The sequence below is a fragment of the Hippocampus bargibanti genome, linkage group LG19 (genome assembly GCF_051943395.1).
Source record: "Hippocampus bargibanti isolate YZ-2025 linkage group LG19, ASM5194339v1, whole genome shotgun sequence".
Classification (NCBI taxonomy): domain Eukaryota; kingdom Metazoa; phylum Chordata; class Actinopteri; order Syngnathiformes; family Syngnathidae; genus Hippocampus; species Hippocampus bargibanti.
In genome coordinates this window covers 15,546,375-15,562,807 of record NC_142752.1, presented here as the reverse complement: position 1 = coordinate 15,562,807, position 16,433 = coordinate 15,546,375, and the positions used below count along the sequence as shown (strand labels likewise).

General features: G+C 45.7%; 3 pseudogenes; all 3 read right to left on the bottom strand.

Moving 5' to 3' along the window:
- Nucleotides 1–10,652: 10,652 nt before the first annotated feature.
- Nucleotides 10,653–11,458, bottom strand: LOC148884103 (uncharacterized; annotated as a pseudogene).
- A 408-nt stretch (nt 11,459–11,866) lies between these two features.
- Nucleotides 11,867–14,763, bottom strand: LOC148884102 (uncharacterized; annotated as a pseudogene).
- A 333-nt stretch (nt 14,764–15,096) lies between these two features.
- LOC148884101 (uncharacterized) lies at nt 15,097–16,033 on the bottom strand (annotated as a pseudogene).
- Nucleotides 16,034–16,433: the final 400 nt, after the last annotated feature.

The following is a 16,433-nucleotide window of genomic DNA, read 5'->3' as shown; positions in this document are numbered from 1 at the left end:
ATAAATCGAATCTTATTAACGGAAGTGGAAAAAAGAGCATGTTTTGTAAAACAGATTTACTAGGAAGGAGGACCCAAAGCAAATAAATTACTGTCAAGAAGGTTGAGGACACAAAAAGCGCTAAACACAATACAGAAGATTCGGTGCCCCAAAACTTAAACGATATTAAAAGAACCAAAGGAAGTAGAGGAAGCATTTGAGCAATATTATAATACTCTATATACACAACTGAAGGCAGCAGATAAAAGAATTGCAAAATTTTTGGGCGGTCTGAAATTACCATCGATAAGGGAAGAAGATAATGAATTCCTGAACTCTGAGATAACGGAAAAAGAATTGGAGGTGGCTGATAGAGTGTTTATGCAAATTAGTAAACATATTACGTTATTTCATGTTTAGATTAGTAAACATATGTTATTTCATGTTTATCTTAGTACACATTATGATTATTGCACGTCTAATTTAGTGAAATAAAATTATCAAGTTTATTAGTTCAATAGTTGTCGGAACAGCAAATACAGTCTAAGACCCTCCCAACACAGAGTTGTTCGTAACCGATTGGACGGGAAGATCGACTTCTCCGCAACTGATTGGACAACAGATCGCCACTGTGTATGTTCAAAAACTTGTCGGAGCGGGAGCTCGTTCTCTTTGTTTCCTGTCTTTGTCCGTGTGCTCATGTCTTCGTCACACCGAGACGAGAAGTGCCTTATTCTGTCTCATTAGAATAAAGTCCGGTTTGGGTTCCACACGCCGATTTGTGATTCGGAAGTTTTCCAGCGAAAAAAGAAGCTGGGATTCAGTTTGTGTGAGGACCGCTTTAATTCTGAAAAGCGGACGTTATAAAGGGCAGCTGCTACAGTACAGAGTCAAAAAGAAAAAAAATCATTCTTAAAATGGTTTGTTCTATGCTAGAATAGTGACACAGAGAGGGTTCTTTGTCTCAGAGAAAAAAAAGGGTGGGGGCGAAGTCATTTGAGCCGTTAGTGCGTGCCAGAGTGTGTGTGTGTGTGTGTGTGCGTGCGTAAGTGCATTCATTGTGTGTGTGCGTGAACGCGCATCCTGGCTGAGGATTGGCGCGAATCACGCCCTTTGTTCTTGGGTTTGAATCAACATCGCGAGGTGTGCTTCTCTTCTGGTGATAGTTAAAGAAGGAATTTGTTGTTGCAATAGTGAAAATGGGTGCTATTTTTTCTAAAAAGACCCCAATTCATAGGGACGTAGAGTTTATGTCCAAAAAGTTTCCAGGAAGTGAACTTTTTGCAAGAAGTGGATGGAATGTAGTGGATTCTCTGGTGAATTGCAAGTACAACCTTTGAGAGAGATCATGTTTCGGTTAAAACTTCAGGAAGCATCCGCGATGTAAAAATCTCTTGGAAAGATACATGCCGAGATAATTGCCTGTGAAGCTTGGATTGCGCAAGCAAAAATCAGGGAACGGGAAATTGAAGCCAAACGAATGAAAAAAGAGGAGATGGTCAATGGTCGTGATGTCTTCCAAAGTGAGCTCTGACGATGAGACTGTGGCTTCATCTGTTGCACGTCCTAATGAAAAGTTAGTGGAAAATGGAAAGCAGCCATTGTTTCAATCCCCAGGGCTCCCCCACGGGAGGCGGGGGGGAGAGGCGGGGAGCTGCCCCGGGCAGGCGCCTCAGCCCCCCTCCTTCCCCTCCTACCACTCCTCCTCCTTCTCTTCCCCCTCCTCCTTCTACCCCTCCTCCGCAGGGCTGAAGAAAGGGGAGGACGCAATCTGTTAAACCCCTGTGGGGCGGGTGGCCCCCCCGGTGATGACTCCAAATGTCTGTTGGGCAGACCAGCAGAATGGAGCGCTCATGACCTCTACTGGAGGAATACGAGGATTACAACCTGATATGGCAAATCAGATTGCTGCTGATTGTGTCTCTTCACGTACAAGGAGCAGAGCAAATTGTTCTGGACAATTGTATCCGTTTGAAGACTTGAATGAAATTAAAATGAATAATGAAAGCGATTGTGAAGCATTCCCACTTATACAGGTGGCAAACCCTAATTCTTCAAACATACATGATCAAACTATCTTGGTTTATCGGCCATGGGGCGACAGTGATGTCGCAGAGGCATGTAAAGGATTAGGTAATGTTGAAAATGCAGAAAGTCGGACTGAGAATTTTGAGGAATTGTGTGCTTCTTACCAGTTGAATAGACAAGAAACACTTAAGGTTCCCAGGAGATGTTTGGGACACCATTGGAACCGGGTGAAAGGTGACTTTACTGGGAAAACATCGATGGGAACGAACATGACGTACGAGGAGGTGACAAACCCAACGGAGATTGATTTGTGAAAACATCCGAACATTATGGAAAAAAACATCAAACTTTGGCATGATTCAGAATTGTAGACAGTTACGTGGGGAAGATATTAACATTTTTCGAGGACGCTTGGAAAATGTTTTTGAAACCACTGCTGTATTCCTGAATCTGCTGATGAGAATTCCATATATGTCAACCAATTCAAGCAAACATTTCTCCAGAATTTGACGCCGGAAATTGGAGATTTCATTCGCAAACATTATGTCCAACACCGGACTGGAAGGTTGGTTGATCTCATGGAATGGGCAATACACGCCCAAGAAGTGGTGAGAAAAAAGTGGGGAAATGGTGCAGATTCGCCGATGGAACATGTGATGGCATCTACCATGGGTAACATAATGGAGAACGTGTTATACCAGGATCGGATGAAGAGACGGATGCCGCACAATGATCGATGCTACAGTTGTGGCAGTGTAGGGCATATGGCTCGCCACTGCAAAAAGAAACCTATACCGAAAAGGAAACATGGGAAATCTTACAGACCTCCACCATATAATACGCGATATGGTGAAGGACATAAAACAAAACATTCAGATTAACGCGTGGAACCCCATTTCAACACTGATGACAACAAGCAAAACAGTGAGAAATGGGAATCAATAAAACCAGTTGAAATCTTGGATTTGACTAATGTGTTTGCCTTAACCTTACCGGAAAACGAAAAACCTTATTATTGGCTAAAAATTAGGAAAAAGGATGTCAAATTTCTTTGCGATAGTGGTGCATGCAGATCAGTGTTAAGAGACACCATTCCAGGTGTCACTCCGAGTCGACAACAAATTTCTGTGGTATCTGCAGATGGGAAAGTGACATTGTTACCGATTTCCAAACCAATAAAAATTTTAGATGAGGGACTAACTCCATACAAGGTCACTATGGTCTTGAGTGGAGATTGTCCTATAAATTTGTTGGGGAGAGACCTGTTACAACAATTACAAATAGCTTTAATACCGACAGAAGAAGGGTACAAACCCAAAAAAGTGAACTTTCTGGAGTCCTTCATAGTTGACGCTATGGGGGACCCAGTAAAGGTCGATTCACAAGAATTATGACTGATGGCCACTTTAGGGGCGGAGGACTTTCCAGACGTCCCTGCCACCCTTTGGTCATCGGGAAAAACTGATGTGGGCTTACTTAAAACAGCAAAACCAGTTGAAGTATTGCCTAAAACGACTTATCGACCAAGACTTAAACAATATCCATTAAAACAGGATGCTATTATTGGCAGCACCCCTGTAATACGGGATATGGTGAAAGCTGGTATTTTGATTGAAGACCCAACTTGTGAATGTAATACACCGATATTTCCTGTCAAAAAAGTGGAATTTGGAGTTTGGAGAATGGTGCATGATTTGCGACAGATAAATAAATCCATACAATCACGTGCTCCGTGTGTGCCAGACCCACACACATTATTGAACAGTTTAAAACCTGACAAAAAATGGTTTACAGTAATTGATTTGAGCAATGCCTTTTTCTCCATTCCGTTACACAAAAATTCACGTCATTGGTTCGGATTTATATTTAATGGGAAAAAATATACATATACAAGATTGCCACAAGGGTTTACAGATAGCCCTACAATTTTTTTCACAGGAAATGTCTTAGTGTATTGCTGATTTTAAACATCCTGAATCTTCTCAGATTCTTTTGTATGTTGACGACATCTTCATTGCTTCACCGACTGAAGATGAGAACAAGACTGTATCAATAGCTTTGTTCCAATATTTGGCGAATACAGGTAACAAAGCTTCTTTGGATAAATTGCAGTTTTGCCAAGAAGTTGTTTTCTTAGGACATCTTTTGTCAAGAAAGGGAAGAGAGTTGACAACTAAGAGAAAACAGACAATTTTGCAGGTTCCTCGACCTAAGACGAAAAAACAGATGATGACATTTTTGGGACTGTGCAATTATTGCAGAACTTGGATTCCGCATTATGCACAAGTGACCCAACCATTATTGACACTTATATACAAAGACGAAATGGCACTGAAATACTCTATTCAGTGGACTGAAGAGGGCAGTAAAGCATTTACAGAATTAAAAAAAATTATAGCAAACACTAGCGTCTTAGCCTTACCTGACTATGACAAACCTTTTGTTCAAACAGTTGACTGCAAAGACAAATACATGACTTCAGTCCTGTTACAAAAGCATGGACAAAAGCTGAGACCAGTTGCATTTTATTCTAAAAGACTGGATCCAGTAGCTGCAGCTCTTCCAGCATGTGTTAGAGCAGTGTGTGCCGCAGCGTTGGCAGTTCAGTCGTCAGCTGAACTAGTACTTTTTCATCCCACAACGCTGATGGTACCACACTCGGTTGACTTATTAATTACAGGCACGAAAATGACCTTCTTGTCACCAGCACGACATTTGTCTATCATGACAACCTTGCTGGAACAACCACATATAACTGTTGAGAGGTGCAATAGCATTAACCCAGCGACACTTATACCTCTACCTGTGGACGGAGAACCACATTCATGCGTTGACAGAATAAATGAGAACTGCAAACCACGACCAGACTTAAAAGACACACCTTTACCTGACAGCATCTACCTGTACGTTGACGGCTCTGCATCTAGGTCAGATGCAGGGGCTAACAGGGTAGGCTATGCTGTTGTGACCGATGTTGAAATTGTTGCTGATGGCTCATTACCAAACACGTATTCAGCACAAGCAGCAGCAATTGTTGCATTGACTGAAGCGTGTAACTGGGCGGAAGGGAAAACGGTGACGATTTTTACAGACAGTCAATATGCGTTTTCCACACTTCACTGCTTTGCAGCTCAGTGGAACCGCAGAGGAATGACTACATCGAACGGAAAGTCTGTCGAACATGCAGATTTATTGAGAGGCTTATTGAAAGCTATCCTCCTTCCAAAAAGTGTAGCTGTATGCAAATGTGCAGCGCACACGAGGGCTAAAGACAGAATTAGCTCAGGTATTCATTGAGCAGATGCAGCCGCCAAGAACGCTGCTCAGACTACTTTCAATTTGGTAAATCAAGAAATGCGTGAATTAGTGCCTACACAAGTTTTAAAGGACATGCAAGCGTTAGCTACAAAATCCGAAAAAGATTTGTGGCTCTCCGATGGTGCTAAGCTAATTGATGAGCTGTATAAAATAGACAACAAACCATGTTTACCGAGAAACATGTTCCCTATGGTGGCTCGATTGAGCCATGGTAGGTCACATGTATCAACAGCGGGCATGGTGTTTATAGCAGAGAAAGTATTCCATTTAAGCAGAGGTTTCAACTCATATGCAAAAAAACTTTTGTCGGAGTTGTTTGATTTGCTGTAAACACAATCCACAAGGTAACATGCGACCAAAAAGAGGAACATTTCCACAAGGGTCACACCCCTTTGAAGTGGTCCACATGGATTTCATTGAACTAAGCACAAGTAATTCTTCTAAATACTGTTTGGTGTTAATTGATTCATTCACCAAATGGGTGGAAATTGTGCCTTTAAAGAAATCCGATGCATTATCCGTTGCAAAAGCATTATGCAAACATATTATTCCAGAACATGGCATACCAAGAATAATTTGGAGTTATAATGGACCACATTTAGTTAATGACGTAATCACCAAAATCTCTGAACATTTGAGTATTAAATTAAAGAACCACTGTGCATATCAACCACAGAGTGCAGGATTGGTTGAAAGAACGAATGGCACAATAAAAAATCGACTCAGAAAAACCATGGAGGCAACAGGCAAACCATGGCCTGAATGTCTGTTTTTGGTTAAATTATACATGAGAATAACACCCACTAATAACGGCTTAACGCCTTTTGAGATCTTGCATGGCAGACCTTTCATCCTCCCATTATGGGAAGGTGTGCCCTGGCAAGAAAATGAATCAGATCGAGGCGCTTTGTTGGCAAAATGGTTGTGTGAAATGTTTACAACAAAAGAGGTCCAGTCAGCCTGTGTACTGCCGCAGTCTGCCCTGTTGTCTCCACAGGAGGAGAAACTGCTTCGGCCCGGAGACCACGTGCTGATCAAAGCAATTAAGAGGAAGTCCTGGTCGGCACCAAAGTGGGAGGGGCCATTCACCGTGCTGATAACCACGCCAACTGCCATCAAGATCGCCGAGAGGTCCACCTAGGTGCATCAAAGCCACTGCAAAATCGTTCACCAACCAGATCCCGAGCAGGTGGAAGAGAGACGGAGCCAAACTACTCAATAGCCATGGGTTTGGTCCACATCATCTTGCTGTATGAATTAGTGTAGGCAATCCAGATGACGCACGTAAAGCCTCCCATTCCACCAGCCTGCCAAACTCCACCATTGCAACCAACAATGGCAGAAAAGTGCCCAAGCTTGACACATCCTGTAGCCTGCTTTCCACTCGAAGCTGCAGGAATTGTATCATTTCCCCTTAGCATCCTCGTGAATGAAGAACGACAAGATGGTAGCAATTATCTCCAAGAGTTTTGGTACGCTCGTATCAAGTCAGGGAAGGCTTGGACCACTGGTTGGGATTCCGTTGTGGTCCGTTCTAAGCCTAACACAGAATGGGTTCGAAATAGCTGTGCCCAAGAAGCAAAACGAATCGTCGTCAAGATAGCTCGAGGGAACTGGTTAGGAACAGGAACTGGAATGGTACAATGACTGATATCCAACTTGCTATTATAACTCATGATGTTGCAGGATGCCTGGACTTGAGACTCTGTCCTTATTCTCGGAACATCACACTGGTTTTCCCGTAACTATATGCATCTTGTCATCTTTGACAACACCAGTCGTGACATCGCCGTTGAAAAATAAACCGCACATCAGACTGACAGCCTATGTTGAAATACCTGCCAAAAAAGTCATGGACGCATTATATCAACCATTTGCAGGAGAAAAATATGATTGGCATCCATTGTTATCAAACACGTGGTATCGTTATGCTACATTAATTGCTAAACAAAATAGGAAAAGTAATTGCTTCGTTTGTTCCAAAATGCCACATTCGGGGATGCAACAGAGAGTGCATTCAAAGGTATTTGGAGATAAAATGGCTCGAGCCGCATATATGTTAATATCTTCGCATAAACCTGATCAACATTTTCCAGTTCTTCGCAATGCTTCGAGAGGAGAGATTGTTCCAAGTTTAGACACCATTTTGGAAACTGAAAATCAGGTTATGACCGAGAGCGGATTGCGATTACCAGTATGTGTTGCAATATACGGTACAGGTCAAAACTTAGGTTTTATAGATGAGGATAGATGTTTATATGTGCTACCGTTAAACACCAATGTCACCATTTTACCTGTATCTTCACATCTTTGTGGTTATGTGGTTGGAAAGTATATTCTTTTATTCCTCCGAGAGCCTACGGTATGTGCGCACCTGTTACTGTAACTGATAATACTTTCATCGTTACCAGTCGTCCCGCGCACCATCATGTGAAAAGAAGTGTGTCGTTTAAGCCCCATGATTCGATCTGGGGAACTGATGTTCCAGAACAATTCAAACACCGTAGCACAGGAAGTAAGGTAATGTTAGCTCTTTTTCCACAAATTGGAGTGGCTAAAAACATGCTACGAATTGAAACAATTGACTACAGATTTCAAGTGTTTGTAAATGCCAGTTTGGAAGTAGATGAAATGCAAAACACTGAAATTGCAGCAATTAGACAAATGGTGCTGCAAAATAGAATGGTTTTGGACCTTTTGACAGCCCCACAAGGGGGCGTCTGTGCTATGGTGGGTGACACTTGTTGTACGTACATACCCGAAGAAGCAAATTCCATAAACATGACTGATGCTTTGTCTGTTGGCAGGGATCTCAGAGATGCCATGGCCAAAGATCACCGGCCTGATCAACCGTGGATCTTTGACGGGCCCTTTGGGGGCTCTTGGTATCGGACTTTGCTCAGAATGTTTATCCCATTCGCAATTGTGATTGTACTTATTTTCTTAGTCATTGGTTGTATTATTCCATGCTTAAGAGCAATGCTAATGAATATGATAACTAATTCTCAGGTGAATTACGCAAAGGTTTTGTATAAACAAATGCGTGAAGGGGACCCAGTGTTGTAGCTAGGGGTAGTACACCATGGCCAGAGAGTGGTTGCTCCAACGAACAAGCAAAAAAAGAAACGGATTGGATTGGATTGGATATGCCTTTATTAGTCTCACAGTGGAGAAATTTGGAGAGCCGAGAAGGAGTTTTCCTCATTAAAATTTAAAAACCCTCAAAAAATGGAGAGGTTATATATCACAGCAGCAAAATTGTGATAGAGGTTTTTCGCCTTCTCCATGGTTAGTTAAATAATATTAGACGTTGGATAGATTAGATTAGTATGGTTCCCTGTGCAATTAGTATGACGTGCATGCCTGAAAACTTTTGGAAATGTATGAACTGATTTTTAAATGTACAACAGGAGGGAATGATAGAGTGTTTATGCACATTAGTAAACATATTACGTTATTTCATGTTTAGATTAGTAAACATATGTTATTTCATGTTTATCTTAGTACACATTATGATTATTGCACGTCTAATTTAGTTAAATAAAATTATCAAGTTTATTAGTTCAATAGTTGTCGCAACAGCAAATACAGTCTAAGACCCTCCCAACACAGAGTTGTTCGTAACCGATTGGACGGGAAGATCGACTTGTCCGCAACTGATTGGACAACAGATCGCCACTGTGTATGTTCAAAAACTTGTCAGAGCGGGAGCTCGTTGTCTTTGTTTCCTATCTTTGTCCGTGTGCTCATGTCTTCGTCCCACCGAGACGAGAAGTGCCTTTTTCTGTCTCATTAGAATAAAGTAGTTTTTTTGTTCACCATCTATCGTCGTTACTGATATTTTTATCACTGAACTTCTGACAAAACCGAACCAGGAAAGACTAACAAGAATTTAATTCGAACACTGGCGATCAATGGAACAAAAAAAAATGGTCAAGCTGAGGTGATGGCTTCCCCTAAGAGTTCTACAAGATATTTAGACAAGAACTAGGACCACTTTTGTTATCTTCACTCAGATATACCATGAAGGAGGGCAAAATTCCCCCATCATGGAAAGAGCCGATCATCTCTATAATACCAAAAGAGGGTAACAATAAAGAGTTATGCAGTAGCTTCAGACCAATATCCATACTTAATGTCGACTACAAAATATATACTTGGATTATGGCAAACAGATACAAGTCAGTCATGCCTGATATTATCAATAGAGAACAGACGAGTTTTATTAAAAATACACAGGCCCAGGATAATATAAGAAAAACTACGCATTGGGGAGGCGATCCGTAAGGCGGTAACAAAGGAGAAAGATGATAAAGGAGATGGGCATATGTGATGTATGGAGAGAACTTAACTCAACTACTGGATACTGTACTTTTTACTCTGCACCACATAATAGCTACTCAAGGATTGATTATTTTTTCATGTATAATAAAGACATTGGTCTTATAAGGCCGTGTAAAATTGGAATAATGGACCTATCGGATCACAGCCCAGTCTATTTGGACATACAAATAAAATGCAATAAAGGGCCTTACACCTGGCGACTTAAATGCATTAAAGGGGAAGATGAAAGAAGAAATAAAAGATGACATCTCACTGTTTCTATTAGAAAATGATAACGGAACGGTGCCCCAAATATGGTATGGGATGCAGCGCAAAAATTCCCGCGCAATCTGCGGGTCCCGCTCGGGTCACATTTTCGCCTTTTTTCTCATTCCATTTGGCCGTTTCTCGGACCGCGTTCGAGCCTCGGCCCCCGCGGCTTTTCGCGGCTATGTTGGCTTTCATTCTGATCGTTTGGTTGGATTTTTAATAATCACGAGTAACGGATAACCATTCATATTAATAGTAAATTCCCTCACAAGTAACGGATAACCATTCATATTAATAGTAAGTGCAATCCTAAAGTTATCCACCTATTTAAAATAACATTTTCTTTGTCTCTATTTCTAATTGTATTTTATTTATTGTATTCTATTTGTGATTGTATTTTATTTGTTATAGTACCTATGCTTGACTGTGACTGTAAAGTGTCCTTGAGAGCTTTGAAAGGTGCTTAAAATCTTTCTGTTGTTTCTATTTCTAATTGTATTTTATTGTATTCTATTTGTGATTGTATTTTATTTGTTATAGTACCTATGCTTGACTATGACTGTAAAGTGTCATTAATAAAATGTATTATTATTATTATTATTATTATTATTATTATTATTATTATTGTCATTTTGTTGAAATCACACAAATAACGCCCAGGAAAAAAAACAACCAGCTGCTTGCTTTATCACACATCTATTTTTTTAATCGTTGTCATATTCATCAGTAGGAGATTAGATGTCTTCTTGTGAGCAATCGTCGTCGTTGTCATCATCATCTCCATCACCATCATCAGCAGCAGTAGGAGCAGCAGGAGCATCATCATCATCATCTCCATCACCATCAGCAGCAGCAGTAGGAGCAGCAGCCGCCGCCGCTCGCTGCTCTGCCTTCCACACCTCCATTGCTTTTCCTTCATACATTGTGCAGAATGTATGTGAAGTATTCTTGTGGACTCCCCTCATGAAGGAAGAGTGACCGCAAACCATGGTCGTTGGCAGGCCACATTTTGAACATGTTTTGCTCTTCCGGAATAACTCTGCGACAGACGTTGGGCCCTCTCTACTGGTTGGATCCAGGCCTTTTTTTTCTGCCGCCATGCCGTGGTGCGGGGAACTTTTGGTGTCTGAGCAGTCAACTGCTTTTCCAGCCATTCCAAAGCACTCTCTCCACTATCTCCTTGGCAGAAATATTTTCCATAGTAGGAGGCATGACCACCCTTTAAGGTCCGCGGTTCGCCACACAACAGGCAACCCTGCCCAGGTCGGTTGCCCCACTCAAATGCATTGTTGCCTTCAAGCAGCCGCTGGTCGCTCAAGGCCTTCAAATTCCTCCTGTAAATGGTACTCCTTGATGCACCGGGTGAACAGGGGGACTTTTTCTCGTTGCACCTTCGCCTGCCCGTGATCAGCTGACCGCAAGTGTTGCAACTTCCTTGGCACTTGAGGCAAATTTGGACGTTACTTGCGGCGGCAGAGGATTGCCCTGGTTGGGCATGTGATGAGGTGCTGGTCTCTGCTTTTTGCTCCATGGAAGCCATGTCTGGTTGACTGCCAGCAGAGAGAAAGGAAGAACAATGAGTTAATGTGAATGAATACGTCTGAGTAAACTTGTGGCGTCACACGTGTGTATGATATTGAAGTGCCCCTTTGAACCCTTTCATGTATTTCAATTACTTGATCACCTTGATGTGCATTTTACCCTGACGCATATCACCTGACCCGCAGGTGTCAGGTGACACCTTGTCACATTCTCAATGTGAATGAATGTTCGTGAGCTTTATGTGAAGCCCACAAGGGGCGGGTTGAGTGCAAAACCTGCCCTCGCCGGGGTGACCTCACCTGGTCGTTATGGTGGGGAGAGCGGTCTGTCTCCTTGCCCCTTGGCCGTTGCGGTTGTGGGGCCCTCAACGATGGGCGCGGGCAGTATAGGACGCAGTCGGGGAGGATCAGGCTGGGGGTGCTGGGGGTGGTGGGATTGTGGTCTGCGGGATGTCAAACCAAACAGTCACGTCAATTGCTGGTTGGGTGTGGTGAATGTAACACAGAGGGTACAGAAAGTGTTTATGAATAAATGACTGTGGTTTTGGTGTCATCATATTGTCTTTGGAGTTACCTTTGGAGTCTTGCAATGGAAAAAAATACATTTCACAGCAGCAAAGTGATGAAAGGAATGAAAGTAGAAAAACAAAATACATGAGATGCTGGGAAGGCAGCCACACTCGCAGCGCCGTCTTTGTGTTGTCATATTGTTTGTTAGTTCTTTTTTTTGTTTTTTACTTCACGATGACGCCGCGAATGTGGCTGCCTTTCCAGCAGCTCTTGTATTGTGTTTTTCCACATATTTCCTTCCTTTCCTCTTGCTTTCATAACTTTGCTGCTGTGAAATGTAAATTTCTCCACTTTGAGACTAATAAAGGCAAATACAATCCAATCTTAACAAAGACTGAGCAATGACAACAGCAAAGCAGCAATCAGTGTGAACAGGCAGTGTAGAACAGTTGGTGTGCCGGTCAGAGCACAGGAGCAAGTTGACAGCTTCTTTTATGCCATCTCTTATGCTTCCTTACCAATGTGAGATAAAATGACATCACCTTTCTGGCTGTGTCCTGGCTCCTTTTCTCTTGCAGCCAGTCCTCGACGGAACGACCCTCGGCCCGGGAGCAGAAGTGCTCATTCCTGTAGCGGCTATGGCCAAACTCCTTAGTCTTGGGGTTGCCACAGTTCTTGCAGCGGAAATTAGCGCCTTTTGGCTCCCTCACCCGAGGCGTGATATTCCCTGGTAATTTTCCCCCCTTTTGGGATGGCCGAGCAGAGCTGGAAGAGGCACCAGTGGTGGCGGGCGCGAGAGTCGATGGCACGGGGGTGAGTGCTGAAGCGGAAGTGGAGGCTCTTGGACTGGTTGAGGCAGTGTTGGCGGGCGAAAAGGTGGACAAGGGCAGCGCCCGGAAAAGTTCCGGCAGGACAGGACCCCTGTGTGTCACCGCCATGCCGGATGTCTCCTTTGAGTGCTCTAACACACTGTCCCCCTGGGGCTGCTGGTCCATTAAGGGCTTGGCCTCTGTGAGCGTGTCTGCAGCTGTCAACTTGCAGCCGGGGGCTGGGATGTCCACGCACATTGTTTGCGCACAGTCCTCTTTGCTCCTTTGGTTGTGCCTGCAAAGAAACAAATGTAGTTGTTGGAAGGCGTGTCCTTGGCACACTTCCGTCGGCTAGCGGCCAAACCTTACGCACCACTGAGCGAGGGTCCGGTGGTTAACCGCACAAAGGGGAATGGGAGCTGCTGTCAGGAGATCTGAGTTCCTCCTGCACAGGTCTCTGATGCGACTGTAGTCGCGCATGACCAGACCCCAGCGACTGACGCGGATCCCGGCGAAGCAACTCCCCTGGCTGTGAATGTTGGCCAGGTCAGAGAAGATGGCCTCCAGCAGCCTGCTGGCACCCGGAGAGCGCGCCACTTCTGTCCCCTTCCCAATAAAGAGATCATGGCGCGGATCAGATACGTGACAAAACTGGCATCATCCAGTCGGCCAGCGCATGACATTTGACATGTACCGTTTGGCGGCATCTATTCCTGGCACGTGTGCACCCTTGGAGGTTCCTGCCTTAAAGCGGCCCTGGACCAGCGGCTTCTGGCGCCGTGGAAGGGCTGCGGGAGGAGCCTTGTCCTGGTCGGGCAGCTTGCTCCACAAGGCTTTTATTTCTGACACCTGATTTGGTGTCACATAAGCCTTCAGGCGCAGATGCACCAGCGCTTCTGCCGGCAGACGTGCTGATAGCCACCTCGGCCTTCCGGGTCCTTGACGTCCTCCTCCTGTGTTAAAAAGAGGGATCGTCATGCTATATGCGCCGTGTGCTGGCTGAAAGAGATGGAACAAAATTGAGACAGACGGACAGCCAGACATACCTCTTCCTTCCGGGACCAGGGCTAATTTTCTGGAAGAGGCGTAGGCAGTGCCGACATAAGCAATACGTGCTCATAACCTAGCATCTCCTCCTCTTCCTCGCCCCTGTCGTTCCGCTTCTCATCCTCCCCGTCGCCATTCTCCCCCACCTGGTCAATTGAGTCCTCCTCATCTCCTCCCAGGAAAGTCTGGAGCACAGCGCCGGTCTGTGCTTGCAGGTACTCCACCCCGATGAGCTCCCCTGAATGCGAGCTAGAGTCAGCACTTGGCATGTCAGGTGGAATGTAAGAAGGGCTTGTTTTCAGCACCTTGCTTACCGGTGTAATTCCCCAACGGGGTGTAGTTGTTTATGGGGTTGGGGATCTGCCGTGCCCGTGCCACCTCCTGGATGGCATCCACCAAGCGCGCATCATAGCAGCGCAATTGGTCTCTGCCACCGTCCACCACTGCCGCCCTGGCTCTGTCCTCATTCCACCTGGTCAAGCCCTCCATCAGGTAGACTTGAAAATGAAGGGCATTCACCGATGTGCCTGCACAGAGTGGGAAATGTGGGGGAGAAGCAATTGCATTGAGTCTTTGGCACAAACACGTGAGCACCTACACGTCTTTTACTCACCCGGTATAAAGCGGCACTGATGGAGGTGGAATGACTCCAAGGAGGTAGATCCCCGTGCACAGCGGAACACTGGGAGCGTGACCCCGCCTTTTTTCACCTCCCCAGTTTTGGTGTACAGGGCTAATCCGGGTGGGTCGTGGATGCAGCGCAGGTGGCGACGCTGCGTCCTCCAGATTTCCGCCATACGCTGCTGATTTATGAGAGGACTGCCCATTGTGTCCTTGGCCTCCCAAAAGGGGTCAAGCACCTCCTGGACGAGCCTCTCAGTCTCATCTGCTCCCCTGGTGCGGCGACGGCAATGTTGTTGCACCTCTTTGGCGTCCATGGCGATGCGGCCGCCCTCTGGTACTTGTTTGGCACTCTTCAGCCTTTCGAGGTCTCCCTCATCCCACTCGAAGGTGGCTCAGGCGAGCTGTGCCATGAAGGGCGTATAGAGAAGGTGAGCATCTGTCGTGACACCTCTAGCAAAGCGACGCATGAGGTGCCACACATCCAGGCGCACCACCAGCCGGTCCCACTGGGCAAACGTCTCCCGGATCTGGCGACACAAGTGGACCTTTGCATTAGACACCACACTGGAGAGTGTGGTATCTGAAAAAAAAACTCAAAAGCAATGAACCAAGAGACCGACTACAGAAATGAAATCGCTTACTTTGCTCTTCCCAGTGACAGTGCAGCAGTCACGGTCGACGTACAAAACCTCTGGGGGTGGCTATCCTGCATTCTTGTACCGGCGCATAAGTCCGCACGCCATGGCAGAAAGACCCTCTCCCTCCATGGCCGTGAGCACGGACATGAGCACCTGCCCGTACTCATTGCCCACATTGGTCACCCAGGCGGCTGTTCCGGCGTATTCCCCTGCCAACTTCTTGACCATCTGCAGGCGAAAAGGCACAAACGTGCAAATGCACAACATCAGCACGACAGTCATCACCACGGCCACATGCGTGCAATGAGTGACATATGCACCTTCTTGGTGGAGTCCATCTTCAAGATATTCCCAAAGATGGAGGTGAGACGGGCCTTGTTATCTTCGTGGCAGGGGATCACGTCTCGCACGTAGGCTGCCAGGAACCAGGTGACGCCAGGGAGCGGGCGCATCGGCGGGACGCTGTCCCTCCCGTCGACTGGGACACCAAGCTGGGTGAGGATGCCGAGGTAGTTGGTCCCACTGGTGAACCACTCCTCACTGTGTAGCTCCGTTAGCGTCTGGCAAAACTGCGTGGCACTGTTGCCCAGCGAGCGGGCCCTCAATAAGGTGATGACGGTTTTGTCACAGGCCAGCCTAAAGAGACGAGGAGAGAAACAGGGAATCGTCAGACACAACGGCGGATGAGTGAGAAGGTCGACCGGCCCGCTTCTCACCTGTAAGTGAGGACCGCCGGAAACAGTAACTGCTTGGAGATGTGCAGTTGCTTCCGGATTTTGGCTTCTCAGGCCGAGAACTTCTTGTGGCAACGGTTGCACTCAAGGTTCTCGGTAGCCATGAAGTACCAGTCTCTGACATTCAGCACCCGCCGAACCGTCCTGTACATACCACCCCCAGTCAGGTGGTGGTATTGGCACATGGGGCAGGCCAGTTTCACCCCCCACATTTTACAAGGCACCCACAGTGCACAGAATTTCGAGTGGAAAAACTGCCTTTTTGAAGCTGGGGGCTGCGTAAATACCATGGGTACCCTCGGGGGCTCCCACCAGAGCTTGAGTTTCGGGGTGAGGGCCACTTTTCCACTGGCCGTGATGTCAAACAGCGCCCGCCTTATCCACGCATGCTCGCTCTCAGGTAATGTGGTGAGCCAGCCCTTTGGAAGCGCAACACGCTGCTTTGACGATGTGTCGCCACGGTCGCAGGCCACAAGGACAGGAGCGGCCGACATGACTGAGAGGCCAGGAGTGGGCAATTTGACATCACCAGTGCCTGTGGCAGACTAAGTGGAAGCCTGGGACGCTGGCAAGTTAAGATAAAATCATTTCTCACTTGTAACTTTTTTGCCT